The sequence below is a fragment of the Tursiops truncatus genome, chromosome 4 (genome assembly GCF_011762595.2).
Source record: "Tursiops truncatus isolate mTurTru1 chromosome 4, mTurTru1.mat.Y, whole genome shotgun sequence".
Lineage (NCBI taxonomy): Eukaryota > Metazoa > Chordata > Mammalia > Artiodactyla > Delphinidae > Tursiops > Tursiops truncatus.
In genome coordinates, this window is record NC_047037.1 from 15,499,615 (window position 1) to 15,514,940 (window position 15,326).

Here is a 15,326-nt window from a genome sequence, read left to right on the forward strand (position 1 = left end):
CTCTTTTTTAATGCTAGAACCCCCACCCCCTTTGATTTTCTCATCTTTTCCCTCAGAGATTTTAAAGTAACTGGTTGAGGGGTGGTATCCAATGCATCAGTATTTTTTAAAGCCTCTAATGATGCTCTGATGAACATAGATGCAAAAATCCTCAACAAAATACTAGCAAACAGAATCCAATGGCACATTAAAAAGGTTGATACACCATGATCAAGTGGGGTTTATCCCAGGAATGCAAGGATTCTTCAATATATGCTAATCAATCAATGTGATAAACCATATTAATGAATTGAAGGAGAAAAACCATATGATCATCTCAGTAGATGTAGAAAAAGCTTTTGACAAAATTCAACACCCATTTATGATAAAAACCCTCCAGAAAGTAGGCATAGAGGGAACTTACCTCAACATAATAAAGGCCATATATGACAGCCAACATCGTTCTCAAGGTGAAAAACTGAAACCATTTCCTCTAAGATCAGGAACAAGATAAGGTTGTCAACTCTCACCACTATTATTCAACATAGTTTTGGAAGTTTTAGCCACAGCAATCAGAGAAGAAAAAGAAATAAAAGGAATCCAAATCAGAAAAGAAGAAGTAAAGCTGTCACTGTTTGCATATGACATGATCTATACCTAGAGATTCCTAAAGATGCTACCAGAAAACTACTAGACCTAATCAATGAATTTGGTAAAGTAGCAGGATACAAAATTAATGCATAGAAATCTCTGGCATTCCTATACACTAATGATGAAAAACCTGAAGGAGAAATTAATGAAACACTCCCATTTACCGTTGCAACAAAAATAATAGAATACTTAGGAAAAAACCTACTAAGGAGACAAAAGACCTGTATGCAGAAAACTATAAGACACTGATGAAAGAAATTAAAGATGATACAAATAGATGGAGAGGTATACCATGTTCTTGGATTGGAAGAAGCAACATTGTGAAAGTGACTATACTACCCAAAGCAATCTACAGTTTCAGTGCAATCCCTATCAAACTACCAATGGCATTTTTCACAGAACTAGAACAAAAAATTTCACAATTTGTATGGAAACACAAAAGACCCCGAATAGCCAAAGCAATCTTGAGAACGAAAAACAGAGCTGGAGGAATCAGACTTCCTGACTTCAGACTATACTGCAAAGCTACAGTAATCAAGACAGTATGGTACTGGCACAAAAACAGAAATATAGATCAATGGAACAGGATAGAAAGCCCAGAAATAAACCCATGCACATATGGTCACCTTATTTTTGATAAAAGAGGCAAGAATATGCAATGGAGTAAAGACAGGCTCTTCAATAAGTGGTGCTGGGAAAACTGTACAGCTACATGTAAAAGAATGAAATTAGAACACTTCCTAATGCCATACAGTAAAATAAACTCAAAATGGATTAAAGACCTAAATGTAAGGTCAGACACCATAAAACTCTTAGAGGAAAGCATAGGCAGGACATTCTATGACATAAATCATAGCAAAATCCTTTTTGACCCACCTCCTAGAGAAACGGAAATAAACATAAACAAATGGGACCTAATGAAACTTAAAAGCTTTTGCACAGCAAAGGAAACCATAAACAAGAGAGAAAACAACCCTCAGAATGGGAGAAAATATTTGGAAATGAAGCAACTGACAAAGGATTAATCTCTGAAGTTTACAAGCAGCTCATGCAGCTCAATATCGAAAAAACAACCCAATCCAAAAATGGGACGAAGACCTAAACAGATATTTCTTCAAAGAAGATATAGATTGCCAACAAACACAGGAAAGGATGCTCAACATCACTAATCATTAGAGAAATGCAAATCAAAACTACAATAATGTATCGCCTCACACCAGTCAGAATGGCCATCATCAAAAAAATCTACAAACAATAAATGCTGGAGAGGGTGTAGAGAAAAGGGAACCCTCCTGCACTGTTGGTGGGAATGTACATTGATACAGCCACTATGGAGAAGAGTATGGAGGTTCCTTAAAAAACTAAAAAGAGAACTACCATATGACCCAGCAATCCCACTACTGGGCATATACCCTGAGAAAACCATAATTCAAAAAGAGTCATGTACCACAATGTTCATTGCAGCTCTATTTACAATAACCAGGACATGGAAGCAATCTAAGTGTCCGTCAACAGAGATGAGTGGATAAAAAAGATGTGACACATATATACAATGGAATATTACTCAGCCATAAAAAGAAACAAAATTGAGTTATTCGTAGTGAGGTGGATGGACCTACAGTCTGTCATACAGAGTGAAGTAAGTCAGAAAGAGAAAAACAAATACCGTATGCTAACACACATATATGGAATCTAAAGGGAAAAAAAAAGGTTCTGAAAAACCTAGGGACAGGACAGGAATAAAGATGAGAGAGTGGCATGGACGTATATGCACTACCATATGTAAAATAGATAGCTAGTGGGAAGCAGCTGCATGGCACAGGGAGATCAGCTTGGTGCTTTTCAACCACCTAGGGGGGTGGGATAGGGAGGGTGGGAGAGAGACGCAGGAGGGAGGGGATATGTGGATATACGTATGCATATAGCTGATTCACTTTGTTATACAGCAGAAACTGACACAACACTGTACAGCAATTATACTCCAATAAAAATGTTTAAAAAAATAAAACATTTATAAATAAATAAATAGCAAGCATCTAGTGATGCTGAAGGGCAAGGCAATGAAAAGAATTGAAGGTGGTACCTCACCCTTCACTACTACAGCAAGTAACCTAGGGTGGTACCCTAAGGCAGAAGGATGACCTTGAGGTGTTTTATACATGGGCAGCTTATAGTCAAGCTTACTTTGGAACTATTCCTCTGGCTGAGTTGTGGAGAATGGATTGGAGGGGAAAAGACTGGAGGCAGAGGGACCACTTAAGAGGCTCTTGTAGTATGTGCATTACTGCCTGTGGCTTTCCTCATTGTTTCTTAAACCTGGTCCCTTAAGTGTAGCATCTTTCTTTCAAGAAACACACAGGCTCTCATTAAGTGCTATAACTTGAGGGGGAGTTACTGAACTATTAACTCTCAGAAACCACAAGTGCAAACATTCACACAGGCGTTCTTCTCCCTAGATGGATTTAAGCAATCTATAGACACCCTAAAATTGCGTGTACATTTTTTACCTTTCTAGGCATGTGTGTTTTTCTGGAGTAGAGGTCAACATTTTTCATCAGCTCAACAAAATGCTGTATGACCTCTAAAGGTCACTGGCACATAAGGCCTTGCAGTGAATGAAATTGAGTGACATATTTGGAAATGGAGACATTTTTAATATATTCAATAGTGCTAAAAAATACAAGGGTATTTTAAAAACGTTCCCTTAACTTGAATCCTCCTGCGGGTTCTGAGCCTGACAAAGCATCAGAATAATCTAAGGAGGTTGTGAGAAGTAGAGTTCCATACCCCACCCCAGAACTGTTGAGTCAGGATGTATAGGGAAGGATCAAACTGACTGTAGTTGCCAGTCGGGTTTGGGGACCACTGAGATACTTCTTTACTTGTGGGAAATGTATTTACTTCATTATTTATGTAGAAAAGCTGAACCAAGAGCTTTCTTTTAAAGTAACGTGACATCACTAATGCTGTATCTCCCCCAATGGGGGGGCATATTCATAATCCGATTTATAATTCTAGAGAATTTTGGGGGTTGGAAGGGTTACATGTTTTTGTATGTACCTCTGCTCCTTTCTGTCCCTACTAAGAATTGCCGTTCAGTTCTCTTCTAAGAGTGCTGTTTCTGCTGAAGATTTTTGTGCCAAGGTGAAAATCATTCTAAATTGTCTTATCTCAGCACTTAAAATGAACGGATACCCTCTTTTTTCTTTTCTTTTCTTTTTTTTTTTAAGAAAGAGGCTTCCTGGTTTGAGGAAATTATTTTCACTCTCAGATGAATCTGGCCCTCGCATGAATATCCTTCTTATTTTCCCCTATTTATGCTATCTGCTCCACATCTGTATCCAGTACAAGGCAGAAACAGCATGTTATCAACCACAAGAAGAAAGAAACATCAGGCTCTTAGAAATCTTGGTTCTCATTTATTGTCCTATTGAAGGCGCACGCTGGTGTATCTGAAAAGCTTTAGATGATTAAAAATGTAAGAATGTGTTGTCCTAGACAATTACAAAGGCTGAAGGGAAACCTTTTGTATATCGCTGGGCTGCAGCTATCTCCAAGGACAGCTTGGAATAGCAGCAGCATATTATGATATTCAGAAGGACTGATTATATAGGATTGATACAGTATTTGGTATTATTTCTTGTTCTATCAGATTTAATAATGTGAATTTGACATAGCTAAGTATTCTAAATGACAGCAACACAATTGCTGTTTTGATGCAAGACTTTCTGAAAGAGAAATATTTTACATTAGTTCCCCCCAAAAGAATCCATGCTGAGAAAGTCTAATTTAAAAAAATACATTTTGTTTAGGACTGGGGCTAGAATTCTCTGGCAAGTTTTTCTTTATACCTACTCCCTTTTCATTTTTATTTTTTTTTTCTTCTGCTTCCTCTCATGTTTCTTTTTTTCCATATTTCTACATCTCACTGTTATCCTTTTTCTCTTCTGTCATTTCATCCAGCTTCCGCCTTAAGAGTTCCGCACCCATGGCGCTGAGGAGCTTGGCAGACGTTGTCAGGAGAGAAAACATTGTATGCTCCTTCTGTAAGGACATCCAAGAAAGAGGAAAGCCCAGAAATTTGAAGGGGACCTAGTATGTGTGAGTTTTCAATCCCTTATTTTCCATAGACTCCCTTTGGTTATCCCCTTGTATTATAGGAGTTATCTTCCCAGTTTTTTTTTTTCTTATTTAATGTATAATTTCTTATTCTTGTGATAATAACAAGGTATCGGACCCTTTTAGGTTTGGTCTTCACTCTCAACCCTAAATACCTATTAGGTAAAGAATTAGAGTCTGTTCTGTAGAACTGACAATTTTTTGATTTGCCTGAAAAGAGATACTCCAAATCCCAAGCATACATCACATCTTATGTCCAATCTTTCCCCTCCCTGCATTGAGAACTGCACTGCGAGGGAAAATATTTTCAGGACAGCCCAGTGCAAAAAGGCTCATCTCTATAGCAGTGGCTGTCAGTGGATTGATTTTGCATCCCCTTGCCTGGGACATTTGACAATATCTGGAGACATTTTTAGCTTTTGAAACTGGAACGATGCTACTGGCATCTAGCAGGTTAGAAGGATGCTGCTAAACATCCTACAACGCGCCCTCGCTTCTCCCTACTTCACCCTCTGCTGCTTAAACAAAGAATTATCCAGCCAAAATGTGAGTGGTGCCGAGGTTGTGAAACCAACCCTGTATGAGACATCAGACGTGCCCTGCTACGTGAGTTGCTTGGTCCATGCGCGACAGCAGGGAAATGTGTCCGTGAGACTCAATGCTGACTCGCAGATGGCAATTGTGCCACCTTCGGGAAAACTGGCTATGCTTGTTAGACCCGACGGGTGTCTATGTGTCTGCCAGACACTTGGTTTGTAAGGGAAAGTGAAGTGGAGTCTGCTAAGCAGAGGCCGGGGGGTTGCGGAGCACAATCTATTTAAAGAGCATTAACTGGGCATTGGCAGACCTGGCGCTGCTTTCAGCTGGTTGCAGGGCTTGGGCAAGTCACCTCACTATTCGCCACTCTAGGCCTCTGTCTCTCCTCTTATCAAACAAGAATTTGAATGAGCTCATCTCTTCCTGTTCCAAAATTGTGTAATGAATGAAAAAATTACCTCACAGTTAAGTGTAATTATTTGACATAGCTTAGACTGGGCATCTTTTTAATCACTAGCTTCCTAAAATTTTAAGAGCCATCTTTAAATATCTGCATTAGAAATGTATTGTCTTGAGTAAGTTTGATATCCCAGGAAAACAGAATATCCATTGGTGTTTAAATGTTGCCCCTCTGTGATGTCCTTCTTAGAAAAATCCAGTTTGTCTAGCTACTTGTTTTACCACTTACCTTGAGGAGCTGTCAGTGTTTTTCTACCAGACATACATCAACCTGGCTGACCGCTAATGCTACCTGGGAAAGACAGTAGGGTAGGGTCAGGTCTAAGGAGAGGCACTGGGAACTGTGGCCTTGGTAATGACTTCACTCCTTATCCCACACCACTCCCTTCTCTGAAAACACCCTGGGTCGATGGATCATTCAGTGATCTGACACATCAGTACCCAGAAGTTTGTGAGTTGAGAGGAAAAGAAAGGAAGCAGGATTAAATAGTTCCTGAATACTCAGCACATACGACCTGCTTTACGGATGTTATCTGATTCAATCATCACAAATACCTGATGAGGTGGGTAATATTAACATCCCTTTACTGATTAAAAAGAAGAACAACGACCAAAAAGACTGAGGCTCAGAAAATTTATCTACAAGCTGTTGAAAATGTGATTAAAGGGGATTTAAATAACAAAATAAATTTAATGGATCACATAACTGAGGAGTCAAGCTTGGTCCAAAGCCTTAACACATATCAGCATTTTTCCAATTTCTGTTTCTCTTTCCTGAAGTGTTGGTTTTGGTGTTGGTTTGAAGTGTTGGTTTAGGCCACATGGCGCCTCCCAGAAGCTATTGGCTCTCCCTTAGGACCTCATCTCTCTTTGCTTTAGAGTATCCTGTGGTCCCCACCCAAGCCATAGGATTCATTCTCTCACTGGCTCTTGTTGAGTCACATGTGTTTTCCCGGAAATAACCACTCTGATAATGGGGGTGAGTTGGGTCAAAGGTACAAGTTAGAAATCGATTGAATTCCTTAAAGGAATATCTGGGTGCTGTTGGAGAGAAAATTTGAAGGACTGGATATGGAGGTGGTAACTCAAAAGTTCACCAGTAGGTTAGGAAATGACCAAAGTACCTAGAGTTTCTACTACAAAAATACTTTTTAAACAAATCTAAAACAAACTTTAAATTTAAATGTCCAAGAAACAGAAAGATCAATGTCAGAATCTGGGCTACTAATCCTTAATTCCCAGGCAAGTTCTAGAAATTGTGGAGATTTTGTATGAGTAATTTAGAGTTTATTATGCAATGATATTTTGAAGCTGGTCAAGATAAGGCATGGAGACTAAACAACAGTTCCACTAACTATGTTGTTTTTCATTGCTCATATTACTGGACACATTTTTCTCACTGATCAGTGGAAATTCTCATGAAAAAGTAACCAGGACAGATTGGTTCCCTGCATCCAACCCTCTGGTCATCTTGGAATAGGACCATGAGAAAGAATCTGAATGATTTCTAGATCCATACCAGTGTCTTTTTTTTTTTTTTCTTCAAACATCTCATCAGTTTCCAAAGATGACCGCATTTGTTTTCAGCTATGAAGTATTTCTTCATCATTAATAATGTGACAATTTCTAGAGACTTGAGTCAACTCCATATGATTTAAAATTAAAGAAGCTAAAACTTTTAAAAGGAAGACTACATTATTATGCCTATTAAAGAGGTTTTTTTTTTCCATAATCTAAAACACAAACATTTTTAATTAAGAGAATTCACATGGTCTCAGGGAAACTCTGGGCAGCAACCACTTACCCTGTAGAAGCAAAAAACCATGAAATGTGGACATTAAGCTTATTTATCCTCAAGAAGTAAAGGGAGCTCAAAATTAAACCTGAAATGGTAGGATTCATATTAGTTGGATATTGCATCATTTCTCTGTACAGGTGGATATCAAGTAAGAGTGAGAACAGGTTTCTGATCCATCACATAACTACCAATATACCCAAATAGTCTTTGATTATCAATATCCCATCTGGATGGAAAATGTATCCCCTCTTTTAAAAGATTATACATTTTGGTCTGAAACCTAAGTGTGAACCAAAAATTGCTTGTGAAGAAATTAGCACAAAAATTTCAAATATTAATTTTTTGGTTTACCCCAGGCTATCTTTAAACCACAAAGGTAGAAATAATTGAAAAACAAATTTTAAAAAAGCCTCCTTTATAATGTTATCTTTTAAAACAGAAAACAGGCTACAATACTAATATGACAATAAATCATCTGTGTGGACCTATTTAGAAGCACTTATTGCCTGTGGGCGGAAGTCGGAGTGGGCCTCCGACTCTGCTCGGTGTCCCCTCTCTCTCTCTCTCTGGTACAGTTCAGCACATCACAGTTTGAGTGACCAATACGTCAATTGCATATTCAGAGAGGAGTGACTTCGGTGGCGAAAAGACTTCAAAATGAGGTCATGTCCACTGTCTGGATGTGTTGAAGGAATTTAGATTTTAACTTAGGAAATAATGACTTCATTTCTTTTTCCAAATAACCAAAACGTTAACTTGACCTAGAGAACTAAGTGTTTAATTCATTAGCATCTTAAGAAAAACCAGAAGCAGTGAACGGAGGCTCAAGAAAGTGGCTAAGTACACAAATGATGGAGTTGGAAAGTCAGGGGTTCAAATACCTGTTCCACCACATACTAATTGTATAAGTTTGGCAGCATATTTAACCATGCTGAGCCTCAATTTCCTTGTCTGATAAATAGGGAAAATAACAGCTAACCTGCAGGGTTGTCATAATGATCAAATCAGTCAACAATGTTATCTGAAGTGCTACATGTAGCAACTGGCATTTGTAAGGATTCAACAAATGGTCTTTCAACAGTTGCTTTATAAATCAGCCTCAGACTATTACTATTATCTGTCGGAAGTATGCCATGAAAAAATTCTTGCCTTTGGAAGTAGTAGTTTCAGCCATCAGTTGAGGTATTCAAGTAGCTTCTTATGGTGTAAGGAGTATGGGCTTGATGTCATCAGGTCTGGATTTGAATTTCAGTTCTAACACTTTCCAGCTCTGTTTAACTTGGACATGATATTTAATTTGTATGAGCCTCAGTTTTCTTTTCTTAAATTAGGATAATAATATCTTTTTCACAAGTTTGTTTTTTCCTGAGTAGTAAATAACAATCACAACAAGAATATCATTTTTTGCTCATATACAGATCTTCCTTGACTTACAATGGGGTTATGACCCAAGAAACCCATCGTAAGTTGAACATATCATTAAGTCAAAATGAATTTAATACAACTAACTTACCAAACATCAAAGCTCAGCCTAGCCTACCATAAATGTGCTCAGAACACTTACATTAGCCCACACTTGGGCAAAATCATCTAACACAAAGTCTATTTTATAATGAAGTGTTGAAATCTCATGTAATTTATTGAATAGTGTACTGAGAATGAAAAATGAAATGGTCGTATGGATGCAGCATGGTTTTAAGTGTATCAGTTATTTACCCTCTTGATCGCAGAGCTGACTGGGAACTACGGCTTGCTGCCACTGCCCAGCATCACAAGAGTATCATACTGCGTTATCACTAGCCTGGGAAAAGATCAAAATTCAAAATTCAGCAGTTTCTGTTGAATGCATATCGCTTTCACACCATCTAAATCAAAAAATTGTAAGCTGAACCATTGTTAACTCAGGGACTGTCTGGACTCAGTGCCATGCACTATGCTAAATGCTTTACATGCATCCACTTATTCAGTCCTTATAACAAAACTGTGAGGAGGTTATTACGATTATCTCCATTTTACAGATAAGGAAACTGAGACAGACAAAATTAAGTTGTTTGACCAAGGTCACACAGTTAATAAGGGGCCGAGGAGGAATCATAAGTACAAGATGTCTGGCTCCTGGAGCCGTGCTCACGAGCATTTCCAACATAGTGCTTGACACTGAACATTTTCTCATTCCTTCCCTGTGCACCAGAGGACCACTTAGCCACCATAGCCATATGCTTTGCTTTGTGAGAGCAAAACAAAGATGCAGACTTGCCAGGGGTCCGGACTTACCTTTCTTGAATGCCAATCCAGGAACTAGGGTCAGATTGCCTGCAGTTAAATAAAAGATTGCTTTGAAAAGTACAAATTCCTGGGCCCACCTCTGGAAATTATGAGTCAGTAATTTGAGGTGGAGCTCCAAATGTATAACTCCCTAGGGATCCTCTTGCACAGCCAGGGTTGATAACCAATCTATACATGACTCTGTGTGTCTTCCAACTAGGAGTTTCTACAATCTTTTAAATTTTATGAATAAAAACAGGCCCTTGATTGTTTGATTCTAAATTTTCCATTTGTAGTCAGGGGCATTTCCTCCTTCTAACTGATTAGGGAAAAAGACATAAGGTGCCAGAATCCATTGTGTTTTCTCCATAGAAAAGCTTTACACCTCCATTTCTAAAGGGTGTGGGGTTTTTTTTTTAGGTTTGTGTTGTTTTAGTTATTCATTCTTTTTTTTTAAACATCTTTATTGGAGTATAATTGCTTTACAATGGTGTGTTAGTTTCTGCTTTATAACAAAGTGAATCAGTTATACATATGTTCCCATATCTCTTCCCTCTTGCATCTCCCTCCCTCCCACCCTCCCTATCCCACCCCTCTAGGTGGTCACAAAGCACCGAGCTGATCTCCCTGTGCTATGCGGCTGCTTCCCACTAGCTATCTATTTTACTTTTGGTAGTGTATATATGTCCATGCCTCTCTCTCTCACTTTGTCACAGTTTACCCTTCCCGCTCCCCATATCCTCAAGTCCATTCTCTAGTAGGTCTGTGTCTTTATTCCTGTCTTACCCCTAGGTTCTTCATGACATTTTTTTTCTTAAATTCCATATATATGTGTTAGCATATGGTATTTGTTTTTCTCTTTCTGACTTACTTCACTCTGTATGACAGACTTGTAGTGGGGTGGATGGACCTAAAGGGTGTGTCTTAATTGAACATTGCCGTCACCTCCCTGGTCACCTCATACCTTCTACAATAAATGGAGATGAAGGAACCAAACGAACAATTTCAAAACCCAAGTACAAGCCAGTTCCTCAGTCTCCAGGAGATGTTATGGATAACATAAATAAAGAGCAAAAATGTAGGGCACATTGAGTTTGTAAAATAAATGGGTATGAAACTCTACCTCCACCTCAGGCATGCAAGACTGTGCAATTTAGAAGGACCAGGAGGGGGACTTCCCTTGTGGTCCAGTGGGTAACACTCTGCGCTCTCAATGCAGGGGGCCTGAGTTCGATCCTTGGTCAGGGAACTAGATCCTGCATGCATGCCACAACTAAGAGTCCACATGCTGCAACTAAAAAGACCCCGCATGCCTCAATAAAGATCCCGCGTGCCGCAAGTAAGACCTGGCACAGCCAAAATAAATAAAATAAATAATTATTAAAAAAAAAAAAAGAAGCAGGAGGAACAACATCTGGGTCCAAGGAAGATTTTGTCTGTGAAAAGCATCCTTAATTATGGTCCATATACAAGAGGAAAATGGTGAACTTTCAGCTAAGGGCATAATCCTTAGGCAAGAAAAACAACCGGTTAGGAAAATGGATCCAAGACCCTGATTCAAGTGTGTAAAGTGAGGTCCCATGAAGAGCTCTGGTCCTATAGTTGAGTGACTGTGACACTGGCTGGAGGTGACAAAGAGAAAGATTTTGTGTGTGTGTGTGTGTGTGTGTGTGTGTGTAAATATATATGCATTCATACACCAATGCACATGTTTTAAAATTATACCTACAAACATAATTTCAATAAATCATCAGTTACTCCTTGACTAATTATTTGGACAGAGGAGTTTCCCCAAGTTTTAGTAGAGAATACAGAGGAGAGAAAAAAAAAAGGTTTCATAATTCTTTGGTTGGAATTTGATTCACAGCCAAATTAATTTCTCTTTCCAGTGTGTTGTTTTCTTTTCTTCCCTTCCCTAGACAGGGCTTGGGAAATGATAATCATTTTTCATGAGAGCAAATATACATATTTTGGTTCCCTAGATTTTATCATGGTATAAACACCTAAGAAAGTTATAAATGTTGTAAAAACTCCAAAATAGCTGGAAGGCAGAAGTGCAGTGGGGAATTTTCCAGGATATACTTTGAAGAAAGTCATGGCAGAGTGTTAGGCAGGGAATACAGGAATGACATTTGGTAACTCTAATTCTCGAGAGAATAGAATGACCCAAGTGTTTCTAAAGAAGCAGAGCAGTGTATGTCTCAATAAGAAAAGGGCAAAATAAATAATTACTGTTGTATAAGATAAAGGAATAGAAATGACTTACTGTGAAGGAAAGGGCTTTACAAAATTGTAGTGGACCTCAAAAGACTATTTTTAAAATTTACTGTGAGTGCCAAGTGATAAGGAAAAACATCTGTGCATCTTTGCCCAAATAACAGATAAATAAAATAGAAACTGAACAGTCAGCAGAGACCTTGTCCGTTTTACACTGAAGAGTTGCTGTTATAGTTGTACTTTTTTTCCCAGTCAACTGTAAGGAAATAGATTCTTTGGGCGCCATCTAGTGATAAATTGGAGGAAGGCAACTAAAAGAGTTGGAATTTTGTTTTATTTTAGTATTTGGTACATAGGAAAAATGAGTGTAATGAAACAGTTGAGTTTCAGGGATAAGGCATTAGTTTGAAACTTTTAAATTAAATCAATACTCATTGGTATAAGCAAGAATTTGAAGGTGATTTGCAGAAGGCAGGGAACTTTGCCTCTCCGTTTTTGTTTTAACTCCCAGCATCTAGAATGATATCTAGCATACTGTATAAACGTTATGTGAATCTGTTGTAAATAAAATGAATAAATGGTGACAAAAATTACAGGGTTTAAGAGACTATCTCTTGTTCTGCATATATACTGCATCCACCTACATTTTTTTAAATAGATGGTGCAACTTTTATAAGTGATTTTAAATAACAAAATTAAAATTCTTTACACTAAAGCATTGTCATTGCTGTAGATTCTTCAAAATCATGTTAGGAGTTCCTTGCCAAGTTTGAAATGGAATATCAGAAAATCTAGGCTATTCAAGCTCTAAAATTCATATTATTTAGCCTTATCTGTTAATTTATTTTTATTTTGCACATTTGCAGGGAAAGGAGGAGATTAACATATATTGTATCTCTCTGATGAGCTAGGTGTCTTAGTTATATATTAATTTCAAAGAAGGGAATTGGATGGGTTAAAAAAAAGATAAAAAGAAGGCAATTTGGTGGGTTTAAAAAAAAAACCCACCAAAGCTCAGAGGTTTAGTTTATATAGTCATAAAGCTCACCCAAGTTTTTTTGGCTTTCAAGCCCTTAATAATATGTTAGACATGAGTGGTTTTTATTTGTTTGTTTTTTAGGGTTTTTTTTTTTTTTTTTGGCGGCTTTTCTCTAGTCTGATGTTCTCCATCCCTCTTTCATAATTACCTAAGCTTGTCATTTTGATAGCATTGTCTGGGACCAAGGGATTGGTTTGGTTTTGCTCATGGTAACCCATTTATGGCCAATGAGACAGAGAAGAGGTCTTCTAGAAAAGTTTCTCATCCTGGATAAAAAAAAAAAAAAACACGAGAGAAATGTTCCTTTTCTGGCTTTTGACATTGGTTTCTGAAAATGTTATGCCTGGCACTATTGCAGTCATCTTGTGACCATGAGGGGAATGAGTTCACATATCAAAAATGACAAAGTGAACAAATGAGAAGATGGGCATTTATGACATTGTGGAGCCACTAAGATAACCAACCAGGGGCTGCCCTGCTTTGAACTTTGTGTTATATGAATAATAAAGAACCTCCTTTTATAAGTCATCTAGAGATGATTTTTCTGTTACTTATAGTTGAAAACATCTTAATTAAAACATGTAAGTGAAATATAAGAAAGAAATAATAAGAAATAGTTTGTTTAAACCCTATTGGGAAAAAGAATTAATATGAAAATGAGTGTTATTTTAATAAATCAGAGAAGTAATCTTACATTTTAAAAAATCAACAAATGGCCTATTGAAAAAAAATATCTAGCAAAGTATGTTTGGTGAACTTTAAATTGAGACAAGGAGGAGCTAAATTCTGTAGAACGATCAATTAAAAAGACAAGAAAACTGAAAATCTGCTTACCACTTTATGGGTGCCACAATTTAATAGACTGTTAAAACTATCCTTTAATAACTTTCTCAAATCCTCTAGCACGGCAATGGAAAACTGGGTAAGCCAAGTTTCAGCACACACGATCCCTGTTGTACTGAGTTTAGCTGTCCTCTAAAAGTGGTGCTCTCATACTTCTAATATGAGAATTAATACCTTAACTTTCTTGGAAGCCAAACCAAAATAAGGAAAACCGCAAACAACAATAACAACCCCCCCCCGCCCCCACTGAAGCAGAGGACACTTCAAATTGAAGTGGAAATTAAAAATAGTTTATTTTTAAAATTCAAATAAAAGATGAAAGTAGAAACGTTTTCAAAGTTAATTGGGGTGGTGATTTTTGTAAATATAAAATTATTTGTATTAAATTTATATAGCAAGACATAAACATTATAGCTATTTGCATTGTATTCTGTTTTGGCAAACACACACACTCGCACTCACTATCATTTCGTTTGAAATGATTTTTTTTGATAGAAGCTTTAAAAAGTCAACACTTTATTCTTTTTGCCTCTCTTTAGAAGTAGGAACTGGTGGCAGGAGGAACCGGTCTTCCAATGCACCATCAGCATCTTGCCATCTTTTATTGCTTCCATTTGCTCCCGAGAGCCATCTTATTTCCCATCCAATCAACTTTCAATAAAATCGAACTTCTCCATACCTCAGGCTTATGAAAGTGTGCTTTATAATTTGAAGAACTGGCTCTATTACTTTCCTACATTTCAAAACATAGTTATTTTGCCACTATTTCACTGTGGGTCAACAATGTAATAAATTTTGAGTCTGAAAGGATTTCTGTGTAAAATCATCATCATATCACAGCTTAGAGACATTCTCAGAATATTTTCCTTACACAGACATTGTAAAAAGTAGCATAATAAAATAGGTGGTGTTTCTCATTAATCTCATATATACCTCTTTACAATTGTATTAATTACACCATAAATAATAACTCAAACAATAATAATTATTACTATACCTTCATAGCATGCCTGTGAGATAGGTGTATTATTATTACCATTCTACAGATGGAGAAACTGAGGCTGAGTGGAAGAATAACTTATCTGAAATCACGTAGCTATCAAGTGGCAGAGCCAGGACTTGAACCCAGGCGGACTGAGAATAAAAACTCGGAAAACAGGAAACAGTCTTAATTCCATTGCTCTGATGAGACAATTAGCTTGTTAAAATTATGTCGGAAAGGATCATGCGTACCTTGCTGTTGAGAATGTAGAATAGCAAACACTCTTGCAAACAGTTTGGCAAGTTCTTGTAAAATTAAACGTGCAATTACCATATGGCCAGACGACTGCACTCTTCTTGGGCATTTAGCCCAGAGAAATGAAAACTTGTATACGTGTGTTCACTGTGGCTTTATTTATAATAGCATCCAACTGGAAA

General features: G+C 37.5%; 1 long non-coding RNA gene across 5 annotated transcripts in view; it reads left to right on the forward strand.

The window, feature by feature from the left end:
* LOC141278530 (uncharacterized) overlaps nucleotides 1-15,326 on the forward strand; it is a 271,211-nt gene that overhangs the window by 13,052 nt on the left and 242,833 nt on the right. For all 5 annotated transcript variants that reach the window (XR_012331296.1, XR_012331299.1, XR_012331298.1 and 2 more), the window contains exon 2: nucleotides 4,594-4,731. This is a non-coding gene — a long non-coding RNA (uncharacterized lncRNA). The remainder of the gene's footprint in view (nucleotides 1-4,593; nucleotides 4,732-15,326) is intronic.